Source organism: Antechinus flavipes, chromosome 3, assembly GCF_016432865.1.
Source record: "Antechinus flavipes isolate AdamAnt ecotype Samford, QLD, Australia chromosome 3, AdamAnt_v2, whole genome shotgun sequence".
In the NCBI taxonomy this organism is placed as follows: Eukaryota; Metazoa; Chordata; class Mammalia; order Dasyuromorphia; family Dasyuridae; genus Antechinus; species Antechinus flavipes.
This window is the reverse complement of record NC_067400.1, coordinates 89,092,523-89,105,004: the sequence shown is the minus strand read 5'-3', so window position 1 is coordinate 89,105,004 and position 12,482 is coordinate 89,092,523. Positions and strand designations below refer to the sequence as shown.

General features: G+C 32.9%; 1 protein-coding gene across 2 annotated transcripts in view; it reads left to right on the top strand.

Moving 5' to 3' along the window:
* The window catches only part of AKAP11 (A-kinase anchoring protein 11), a 77,102-nt gene that overhangs the window by 9,022 nt on the left and 55,598 nt on the right, over positions 1-12,482 (top strand). For both annotated transcript variants that reach the window (XM_051983868.1, XM_051983867.1), the window contains exon 2: positions 11,449-11,536. The gene's annotated coding sequence lies outside the window, so the exon portion shown is untranslated. The remainder of the gene's footprint in view (positions 1-11,448; positions 11,537-12,482) is intronic.

Here is a 12,482-nt window from a genome sequence, read left to right as displayed (position 1 = left end):
TGTAAAAAGTAAAAAGAGTCCAGTTTAAACAAAGTCTACAAACATTTTTGCATATGTGGGTTTTTTTCCATGATCTCTTTGGGATAGAGACCCACTAGAGAAACTGCTGGATCAAAGGTTATGCACAGTTTGATAGCCCTTTGGCTATGCATAGTTGCAAATTGCTCTCCAGAATGGTTTGATCAGTTTACAATCCTACCAGTTTTGTGTCACCAAGTAGTGTCCCAGTTTTTCCACATTTTCTCCAATATTTATCATTATCTTTTCCTGTCATCTCAGCCAGTCTGAGAGATATGTTAACATATAGTTCTTAGTCAAGAAATGGACTGGAAAAATGAGTAAATAACAAAAAACACCCTGATCATAAAAAAACTACTAAAGTGTCAGGGAAAACTAAGACAAAAACTCAGATCACAACAACATGAAAAAATCTTGATGTTCCCACCCCTTCCCCCCCCCCCAAAAAAAAAAAAAAAGATTCAAAGAAAAATACTATATGTATTCAAGGCCAGTAAGGATTCCATTCCTGAGGTAAAGAAAGAGATGAATGGTATAGGAAAAATTGGGGGCAGGGAGGGGAGAACTATGAAAAAAAGCACAAAGAAATACTGAAGAAAAGAACATCTTAAAAAACAGAATTATCCTAATGATAAAAGAGGCATAAACATTTACCAAATAATACCTTAAAAAGCAAGAATTGGCCAAATGACAAAAGAGTTATAAAATCTCCCTGAAAAAAAATTGCTTAGAAATTAGAATTGGACAAATAGAAGCTGATGACTCTATGAGACTTCCAGAAGAAATCAAAGTTAAAAGAATGGAAAGAGAAATAGAAGAAAATGTGAAATATCTCCTGGGAAAAACAATTAATCTGGAAAATAGATTATGGAGAGATGATTTAAGAATTAATGGATACCTAAAAGCCATTATCAAAGAAAGAGCCTGTTCATCATATTTCATAGATCCAGAAGGCAAAGTAGAAATTGAAATAATTTATTGATTAAATCCTAAAAAGGACCCTAAAATGAAAACTCCCAAAAATATTATAGTCAAATTCCATAGTTCTGGTTCAAAGAGAAAATACTTAAAGCAGCCAGAAAATAACCATTCAAACATTGTGGAGCTAGAGATAGATACACAAGATTTAACAACTTTCATGTTAATTTAGGAGCAGAGGAATTGGAATATCAAAATCAGGAAGGCAAAGGAATTAGGATCACAACCGAGCAAAATTGAATGTATTTCTTTCAGGAGAAAAACAGATATTTAATGTAATAGAAGACTTTTAATCATTCCTGATTAAAAAAAAAAGACAGGAGTTGAATAGAAGATTTGACTTTCAAATACATGACTAAAAAGAAGCATAAATAGGTACATTAATGAATTTTTGGTGGTCCAACTGAACTGGTCCAATCATTCTGGAGAACAATTTAGGCCCAAGGGGCTAGAAAATCTTTTAATCCATCAATATCATGTCCGTGTCAGTTTCCCAAAGAGTTCCCAAAGAAATATACTTATATGTACAGCAGCATTTATAGCCTCTCTTTTTGTGGTAGCAAAGAATTGGAAATTGGGAGGGGATGCTCACTAGTTGGGGTATGGTTGAATAAGTTGTGACTTATGATTGTGATGGAATATTGCTATTATATAAGAAATAATGAGGGGAATGGTTCAGAAAAAAAACATGTCAGGCCTATATGAATTGATGCAAAGTGAAGTGAGAAAAACCAGACAGAAACACAATATTGTAATGATGTTTAATTGTTAAAGACTTGGTTACTCTGATTAATGCAAAAATCCAAAAAATTACAAAGAACTCCTGATTAAAAAATGCTGTCCATCTCTTGAGAGAACCAATGAATTCTGAGTGCAAATTGAAATTTGATTTTTTCACTTTTCTTATTTTTCTTGCTCTTTTTGGAAATATGGAATATTTCTTAATATGGAAATATGTTTTGCATGATTTCCCATATATAATTGATATCATATTGTTTGCCTTTTCAGTAGATAATAGAGGTTGTAGGAAAAGGGCAAAAAATTTGCAAGTCAGTTTAAAAAGAAAAGAATGTTGAAAATAAATAATAATAAAAATGTTTGAATCCAGGGGGGGAAAAAGAGGTTATCTGGTTCCATATCCTTCTTTTAAAGATGAAAGAACTGGTGGATCCAGGCAGGGCCTTGTGACTAAGCAGTAAGTGGCTCAGCTGGGATTTGAACTCATCTTCATATTTTTCCTCAAAAGTAAAAGCATATAATTAAATAGTGTAGGAAAATTGGTGAAAAGAAATCTTTTCCAGAATATATGGGTGTCCTTTCTCACAAATAACTACATTGCCAGTAGGAAAGAAGAGACACACAGGAAGGAAACATTTGTAGGATATGCATGTGGCTGGGGATGGTTAGCCAAGGTGAATCAGACTTTATAGCTGCATCTATACTGGAACTTTCTTCCTCCCTCCTTCCCTTTCCCATCTCCTCTCCCCTGCCCCCCTCCCCCAACCTTCTTACTCCCTTTCAGAATTTCTGATGCCTTCTGGTGAAGTTGTTTGGTGAAGTTGGTGGCATTATTTTCTTTCCTGAACTGGAGCCCAGATCCTCATATTCCAAACCTACCACTCTGCGGAGTATCCTCATTGCCTGGTTTGTGAAAGCCTGCATGTTCTCTCTTCACATTTTCATTGATGATATCATTAATACTTATGTAAATTATTCTTACAAAGATTTTATATAGATGAAAAAGATCATTTTTAATTCTCTTTGATAGAAAGTTCATCTTTTAAAAATTATTTTTCTTCTACTGATTCTGTAGGACTAGCAATTATGGAATATTTCAGTTTCCAAAGAATTAAAGTTATCACTCAATAGGAAAAAAAAAACCTCATTTAAAGATCAATAGGCGATAGCACAAAAAAGATATCTTCAGAGATGTATGACTGATTAGAAAAGGAAGTAGTTTGAACATGTAATGAGAATGAATGTTAACTTGATGGACCATTGTTGTTTTCCATTGGTATCCATGAAAATTTAGAATCATTGGGTCATAAAGGAAATCCTCCATCCTGTGAAGAATCTATAGATTTATCATAAACAGGAATTGAACAAGTTGAAAAGGTATGGCTTGTTTGTGATCTACGTTAGTGATGTCAAACTCAGAAACAGATTCCTATCATACAGCTGTATGCTGACTTAGAAAACCACAAACCAACATTATCTATGTTTTATTATGTTTGAATTTTCTTAAAATTCTCAAATTGCATTTTAATCCAGTTCTAGCACAAATGGAAGGCCATGAGTTTCTTCTCATTGAAGAAAGTATTCACAACATAGTCTAGAAGCCTTTGACTTTATTCTTATTCCTGAGCCAACTTCTGAAATAATAAAAAATACATATTTAATTAGATCATTTTACATATAGCCGATGGCATATCATTTGTTGTTGACTTAATATACATGTCTTTAGTTTTGTAAAATTCCAAGGCTTTGTGGGCATTCTTATGGTTATAACAGAAAACATTGGACACTTAAAAACAAAGAAATAGAGAAGCAAACAAAAACCCAGTGTCAGACACAATATTGAATGCATTACAATCATTATCTTATTTGATTCCCACAACAATTCTAGGAGATAGGTGCTAATATTATTCCCTTTTCTCAGATGAGGAAACTGAGGCAGACAATTTATCTGACTTGCCCAGGTAACACAACTAGTATCTGAGGTCAAATTTGAAAATAGGTCTAACTCCACGTTTAGCAATCTTATCTACTGTGCCACTAACTTATAACACTTTCTTTGGTTAAATCCATTCTTTGTTTCAAGCAAATGACTTGCATATCAACTTCTGCAATATAGTTCAAAGTCTTGGAAAGTACTTGCATGATAATAGAACAAATATATTAAGGAGTTAAAAACGAACAGATTAGATAAATAAGAAACAAGAAAAGTACTATGAGGGAAAAATAGGAGGGAGCATGTACTAGACAAATCATACCCCTCCCCCATCCCTTTGGCTACCATCTCTCCCCAAATACTGATGGAGACAGTGCAGAACTCTGAACCTAAGAGTCTTAGGAATAATAGTCCTCCTTAAATTACTAGACAAAGCTTATAGTGCAGCACCTATAGTCATAATTGAGGGGAGAAATCCTTGGAGAGAAGGATTCTACTTTCACTACCACTAGCCGCAGCTACTGATCAGCTACTACTAACAGATAGATAAGCAAAAGAGATCTGAAAAGGAAAGTACCTCTCAGACCACTGATCTACTTTCACCCCAACTCTTATAATAATCATCTGGGATAGCACCTCCTGGGGGAAAAGGTCAGTTATTCTCACCAGTTACTAGCCATTTCTTACTCTCTCCTCCTTACCCTCCTTCTCCTCTTCTTCTCCCCCATTGCAGGACAAGGAAATCAGCCTATCTAAAGCAATAAGGCACTATGAGGCAGTTACAGTAGGTAGCATGTGCTAGTCAAATCAAACCACTCTTACCACCTTGACCAACATTGTCCCTCGGGTTGATGGAGACAACCTAGGATGCCGAAGCCTTAAGAATAGCAGTACTTCCAGCCCAGTTCTCACTATTATCATATTATTGGGATGCTGCTTAAAATTTCCTTTTTTAAAGGATAGAATTCTATACTTTGATTATTTATGTGATTCTTCATTGTATGTAGTTTTTTTGGAAATATACTTTAACATAGCAGTTCTCTAGCTGCCTTATTTAGTTTCCCTTTTATATTTAATTTTGGTCTTTTTATTTTTAAAATGACTCATTGATACTCTTAACTTTTTTTTTAATATCATCATTATTACTCCTATTCCCCACCATAGAAATCTTTCTTTGTAATAATTAGTATAATTATACAAAATAAACAAATTCGTGTTGATTATGTTTGAAGATAGAGTTCTCATTCTGTAGCTCTGATTTATCATTTTTTTGCATGCCAATTTTCTGAAGTCATAATTAGTTATTGTATTGATTATAGTTCTTAAGTTTTTTATGATTTTCCTTTACAGTGTTGTGGTATTGTAGAAATTGTCCTCTTAGTTGGGTTCACTTCATTCTGCATTAGTTGACTTACATTTGAAGGTAAGAATGGAATTAGATAATTAAAAATATGGGTCAGAAGTAATTAGTGTGAGAGGCCAAAGACTTGTAGAATAAATATACAGGAAAATATTTTTGCCTTTTCATCAAGAAAAATTGAGAAAGTGCTTATCAGGGTGGAGCACTAAATATCAACATAAAAAGTGAAATAGATCATATTTTAAGTGACAAAGAATGACTTACTACAAATATGGGTGTCATTCCTGAGTTAGTAGTCTGTAAAGACTGACATGTTAGAGCAAAGATCAAAGTTAATAATATGGAAAAAATGAAAAGAAAAAAACCATTCTGATCTATTTAAATAAGTTGATGGTGAATAATTATGATAATTTTATACAGACATAAATCTGTGCCATAATTAGTCAAGAAAATATCTAGTACTTGTGCCAAGTGCTAAAGATACAAAGAAGAAAAAAGGGACCTACTTTACAAGGAGCTTGAATTCTAGGGAATGTTTAATGATCACTTGATCTATTTGTTAAGCAGTGAGATGGCAGTTAAGGGGAATACAGATTTGGGATATAAACTTTATTACAAACATGAGTGATAGATTATGATCAATATTGCTTTATTGTTGGAAACAAATATGAAATGACAAGAACATTATTACATAAATGTGAGAGATTCCATTGAGAAAGTGATCCCATTTTGACCCCAAGAAAGCCAAAGACTGGACAAAATGTGCTACATACATCAAAATATTTACATCATCTGGAAATAGTGAGGGCCCATTATTTAGACAATGACTGAAAAAAATTTGTTGTACAATAATGAACATGATAAAGGAATTCTTTTGAGCTGTGAGAAATGACAGAAATGAAGAATTCAGAGAACTAGGGCAAAACTTATCTGATATAAAGGAAAGTTAGCAGAAGAGACACAATGATCACAGTTATGTAAACAATCACACTCAAAATGTAACTCAACTCTAATTAATTATAATCACTATTAGTCTTGATCCCAGAGAACAGATGATGAATATCTTTTATTTTGTGCTGAGGTAATTGAGATTAAGTGACTTGCCCAGGGTCACACAACTTAAGGATTAAGTGTCTAAGACTAGATTTGAACTCAGGTCCTCCTGACTTCAGGGCTGGTGCTCTATCCACTGCAACACCTCGCTGCCCCGAATATCTTTTATTTAAATTAAAGCTTTTTTATTTTCAAAATATATAGATGGATAATTTTCAGCAATCACCCTTATAAAACCTTGGGTTCTAATTTTTTCCCCTCCTTCTCTCTATCCCTTCCCCTAGACAGCAAGTAATGTTAACTATGTTAAACATGTGCAATTCTTCTATACATATTTCTACAATTATCATGCTGCACAAGAAAAATCAGATCACAAAGGAGAAAAATGAGAAAGAAAACAAAAAGAGTGAAAATGCTATGTTGTGGTCCACACTTAGTTCCCACAATCCTCTCTCTGGGTGTAGATGCCTCTCTTCATCACAAGACCATTAGAACTGGACTGAATCATCTCATTGTTGAAGAGAACCATGTGCCTTAAAATTGATCATCATATAATCTTCTTGCTATGTATAATGATCTCCTGATTCTGCTCATTTCACTTAACATCAGTTCATGTATTTCTCTCCAGGCCTCTATGAAATCATTCTGTTGGTTGTTTCTTATAAAACAATAATTCAATGAGATGGCATCCACTTAGTTTCCAGTTTCTAGCTACTACAAAAATGTTGCCACAAACGTTTTTGCACATACGGATCCTTTTCCCTTCTTTAATATCTCTTTGGTATATAAATCCAGTAGTAACACTGCTGGATCAAAGGGTATGCACAGTTTGATAACTTTTTGAGCATAGTTCCAGATTGCCCTTCTAATGGTTGGATCCATTCATAGTTCTACCAACAATGCATCAGTGTCCCAGTTTTCCCACATTTCCTCCACCATTCATTATTATCTTTTCCTGTCATCTTAGCCAATCTCAGAGGTATGTAGTAGTATCTCAGAGTTGTCTTAATTTTCATTTCTCTGATCAATAATGATTTAGAGCACCTTCTCATATGACTAGAAATGGTTTTAATTTCATCAATAGATGATGAATATCAACAGACGCCTGCTATGTATCATGCAAAATACTGCCTTGCTGTCTTGACGTCAGACTTTTCCAATATAGCCAGGTCCTGTCTCCAAATCTGGTGCTTCTTATACTGTATCACCCCTGATCTTATTAGCTCAGTCTTTAAGAAACTCCATGATGCCTTTATGCTAGGAAAGAGAAAAAGAATAGAACTTTGATAGAAAGTGGTATAAGTATGAAGTAAACTTTAAATAAAAACTATAATTTAGAATCTTAACTAAACTATATACCCTTCTTCCACATGAAAACAAAAAGAAATCAAAAAATTCTATAAGAACACACTTACAAATTAAATAATACTTAATATAGTCTTTTCTAGAATAACAAACAGCACCCAATCAAATAAGGAAGTCAGAACTTGGAAGTCAGAAATAGAAATGCCAATGTATTGTTGTGATGGAACTACAAAGCAGTTCAACTCTTCTCAAAAACAGTTGGAAAACAGCCTTAAATATCTTTGTGCTTCTTACACACATCTGAGGAGCATAATATATGTTCAATTAAAGTCATTTTGTTCAAATGATCCAAATTGTGTATTTTTGTTTCTATTGCTGCCTAAAGGTACCCTTTGAAACCAATCTTTAAATTTAAACACTGGCATGAAGCTAAATTGAATCTGCAGAAAAGATAAAAAGGTAGTATTCAATTTCAGCTTTCATGAATATCAAAGTGAGTATTTGGCATGTCAGAAATAACATCTAAAAGCATCACTTATTGCCTATAAATGGCTACAAATCTAACCTTTCCCCACAAAGATTACTTTGAGATCTTTGGCCTTTTTGCCTTAACTCTAGCCATCAAATAAAACTAAAACTTCAATATTACTTGGCTTGTACAATCTGTTACTACCACTCCTATGCCAGGGGAGTTGAATGACTTTGAAAGAAGATAAACTGCCAACCTGCCTTCTCTAACTACAAACTCAGGTTTCATTTGAAAAGGTATCACGCCATAGGATGAAAGCAGAACAAAGAATAGAGATCAATATCCAATGTTACTCTAGACAAGAAAAACTACAGTGTTTCTCAATTTTAACATTCACTCAAAAGTTCAAAAATCAGTTATTTCATTAACACAAGTATTCCTTTTCATGAGGAAGGTCACAATTTATGCATGTGTGTCTGTCTTAGGTGATTCTTACATATGCTTCCATAAGTTCATCAAAGGGAGTCTTAAGAAAAAAGCCCCTGAGCCTTTTGAATATTCTGGACATGGTGAAATACTAATTGTGCACACACAAGCTATATCCATGTGTGGTCCCACCTACTTCTAAATCTATGATCATATTAAATTATACAAATGAAAGTTATATGAATATAAACAGCACATTTGTCATAACAGATGGTGAAATACAAAAAATTCATCATAAATTGGCAAAGGACAAAAAATAAGAAAGCTAAACTAAATTTTCATTTCTGTTTAGTGCTATCCTGCAAGAAAGGTTGCTGTTTTTTTCAAGTATTTTTTAATCATTTGGAATACCTTTGTACATGCATTATTGACTACTGTAGATGGTATTACTTTGTCTCTTCTCTGTAATTATAAACAGTATAATCATAATTGCTATATCACCACCATCATGAACTCTATAATAATTTTCATATCCTTGATCAGAATAGTTATTGAATTCTTGGTTTCAATTTTGGCTCTGAATTCAATTTTGTATTACTTCATCTGACAGCTGTTATGATTATTCCTTTTTTAAAAAATTGTTGCTGTTATAACACTTTGGGTTTTCCAGTTTGAGTTCACACTTCACAAAACCAATATTATTATATCATCTGCTTCCTAGCAATTTAAAAAAAATTCTTCCTGTATGCACGCACCCAAATACACACGTATGTGATTTTCAAGAAGTCTCCTTATTTTATTTGGTTTTATATTCAATATTCCCAACCTCTTCAAACTCTATAAAATATTCTTGATAGGTTCTTCATCTTTGGATATAGACTACGGGGGTGTGTGTGTCTGTGTGTCTGTGTGTCTGTGTGTCTGTGTGTATGTATATCTGCACATACACATAATATGTGTGTATGTGTATGTGTGTGTATTTGTGAGAGTTCTTTTCTTTTATAAGTTTATATCTTTTGGAGTCTATCAGCTTGAAATCCTTTTTATTTAAATTCTAGGACCTTATCATTACTGTCAGAGTCTTTGAAAAGCACAAATCCAGATACAACTTCTCCAAAATGAAACAGCTCTTGAGTTAGGTCTTGTATACCTTCTTGGCTTTCCAATAATCATTTTATGATTATATCGCTGTGTTTTGCTTGAATTGATTTTGAACTCTATGGCAGACATCTCAAGAGTTGATATGTTCTTTCACATCTTTCACAGTGGTATGATTGTTGATGTAAAAATGGAGTCAGAGTGGCATTGACAGTAATGTATCAAAAGAGTTGCTTCATACAAAGATTTTTGCACTTTGCAGTTTGTCATATTTGAACAGTGTTGGTTTTCCTTTGCATATTATTGTGTATGTGTTTATGTGTTATATTTCCCATTTAGAATCTAAGCTTCGTTTACTTCATTTTTTAATGTATCCTAAGTGACCTGCATAGTTTCTTAATTGTAGTGTCCTAGGTGACCTATTTATTGGCTATTGCTTTAGGTCATAGCAGGTACCTCATAATCCAAGGTAGTATGATGTTTAAATTTATACTTGTTGAAGTAAGATAAATGAGCTAGCTGCTATGTGGGATTTGGTACATTTGTCATTTAATGTTTATTGAAACTTCTACTTTTGGAGATTTCTTTCCTAAGCAAAAGAAATGTTTGTGTTAATTATAATAGCAATTTGTTGTAATCCTTTTCGTTGCATGTTAAGAATAATTTTCCTTGACATAACTATTTGTAGTTTCATGATTTGCATGTTGAATGTGAAACCATTTTTAAAAATCTCTTAATATTTTATTTTACTGCAAGAGATTGTCCCTTCCAAGAATACAGTAACAGAGGTATTTTCTAGATAACTATTATCATGGGCAGGAGAGACTAATCATCTTAATCCTGGGGAATAGATTCTCAAATCGAGGATACATATTAATGAATGAGTATTTATTGGATTAGATTCATACAAAAACTTTAAAATGTTGTGATGCTTTTTAAGTTTACATTTTATAGCTAGGAAATATGCTCTTTTATTCTATTTAAAAAATCATATCATTTGCACTTTCCCTTTACTACCTATGTGTCTCTGTCTCCACTTTTTTTCTTTTTACACTTCTGCCTGATTGCTTGGGACAACTACAGTTTAACTGAATTTATTTCATAATGATTAACACACTTCTCCCACATCTTATTTTCCTTTTCTCAATGATTCTTCTGTCACTCTTTGAACCCTAATCTCAGTCTCTCCCTCAGTCTGCTCTTTTGTTTTTGTAATTGTTGTATTTGTAATTATCTTACCCATTTGCTTATTTTCTTGATCATGAGGCAGGGCAAGCTCAAAGATGGAAAGTGCATTAATCTGTGTTCAGAAGGTACAGAAATTAGCTGTGCTGCCTGAAGCTCGAAAAGCAGGCTTCTCACTTGTGTGTAGTGTTTATGGGATCAGTTCACCTATGGAAAAAGTAGTAAGGCCATCAGACAGTAGGTTTTATTTTTTGTGTTTTTTATTTCCTCTTGTTTAATGGAGTTTCGTAATGTCCGGGCTAGTTCTCTGGAGGATCAGCATGTGGCTGGTCAAAGATAGAGTCTGGAATCTGAAGTCTGGAGCCTGAAGTCTTCTCTGTGTCTGTAGTTGAGAGAGCGTTCCCAGTTGTCCCAGCCCTTAAATACTTCAGTATGATTACATCATTACAGCAACCATTACATCACCATACTAAGTACTATGTACATGCTTAACTATAAATACCTTGCTGACCTAGATTTAAGTATACCTTTTCAGAGTTCCGACCCTCTACAGGGTTTTTTTTGTTTTTAGCTATTAGAACCAGGCACTCATCTGAGAATGCATCTGAGAATTCAACTGAGAAACAGTTGTTCATTATACTGCCTGAAATCTTCGTGCTTTTCATTTTGGAAAGACTTCATTATTATCAAATATGTCTATATTTCTGTTTATGTTTTAGTAGGAAATACTATAATTATTTGCAACTTTTTTTCTCTATCCTAATGCACTAAGGATATAATTTCTAGGGTTTTCTAGGAATAGCCTTTATGTCCTCATGTGGATATAGGATAAATTATTTGTCATTAATTCAGTTTTCTCCTAACTTATCTACTTTTTCCTTGCAGTATGTTGTAGAAAAAAAGAGCATTGGACTTGAAATCAGAACTGGCTTTGAGTCCCAGCTGTGCCACTTATTAGCTGTGTCACCTTGGGGTAAGTCACTTAATTACTCTGATCTTCAATTAATAGCAGCATACATTTATTTAACTTTTTTTTTTTTTTTTTTTTTTTACATTTTATAAAATGCTTTTCTCACAGAAACACTGTGTATCTCTATCATGTTTTATAAATGTCAACTGGTTTTGTTGAGCTCAAGTTTTTGGACTATATTTTAGTATACTGTTCACTATATCATGCTATATCTTAATTTGTAATATGGGAATAAACATATTTTACCAGCTTACCTCAAAAGATTGTCCTGATTTTGAGTATTCTATAACCATAAATACTATATAAATATAGACTGATATTATATTTATTTATGTTTTCTCAAAATATGTATATAACTATTTTTACTATGCATTTTTTATTACTTATTTTTATCATGAACTACTCGTTTCCCAGTGTTCTTTAATGGTAACTTCATTCTGTTTATTTATACCACTCTTTATTCTCTTCTGATCCTTGCTCATGTACATATTATATCCACATGTATATTATGTGTGTGCATATGTGTGTCTATAGGATATGCTTAGTCATAGTTTCAATCATGTTATTTTTTTCACTTAATGTTATTTTAAAGAACATCTTTTCATATATAGATATAGTTGAGCATATTTGTTAATTTTTAATGGATTTATAGTATTTTATTACATTATTATACTGTTTGCTTTATTATTTTGCCATTGTGAGATATTTTATCTTCCAGGCTTTTTGCTATTATAAATATTACTACTGTGAATGTCTTTGTACAAGTTAATTTTTTTTCTTTTGAGTTTTTTCCTTGTGCAAAGATGAGAACTTAAAAAAAATTACAGTGCCTTGTATATAGTAAATGTTGAACAAAAATATTTGTTGAATGAATGAATTCTGGATTACTCTAAAGAATAAGCTAATTTCAGCCCTCTTTATAGTGGCCAGAAACTGGAAACAGAGTGGA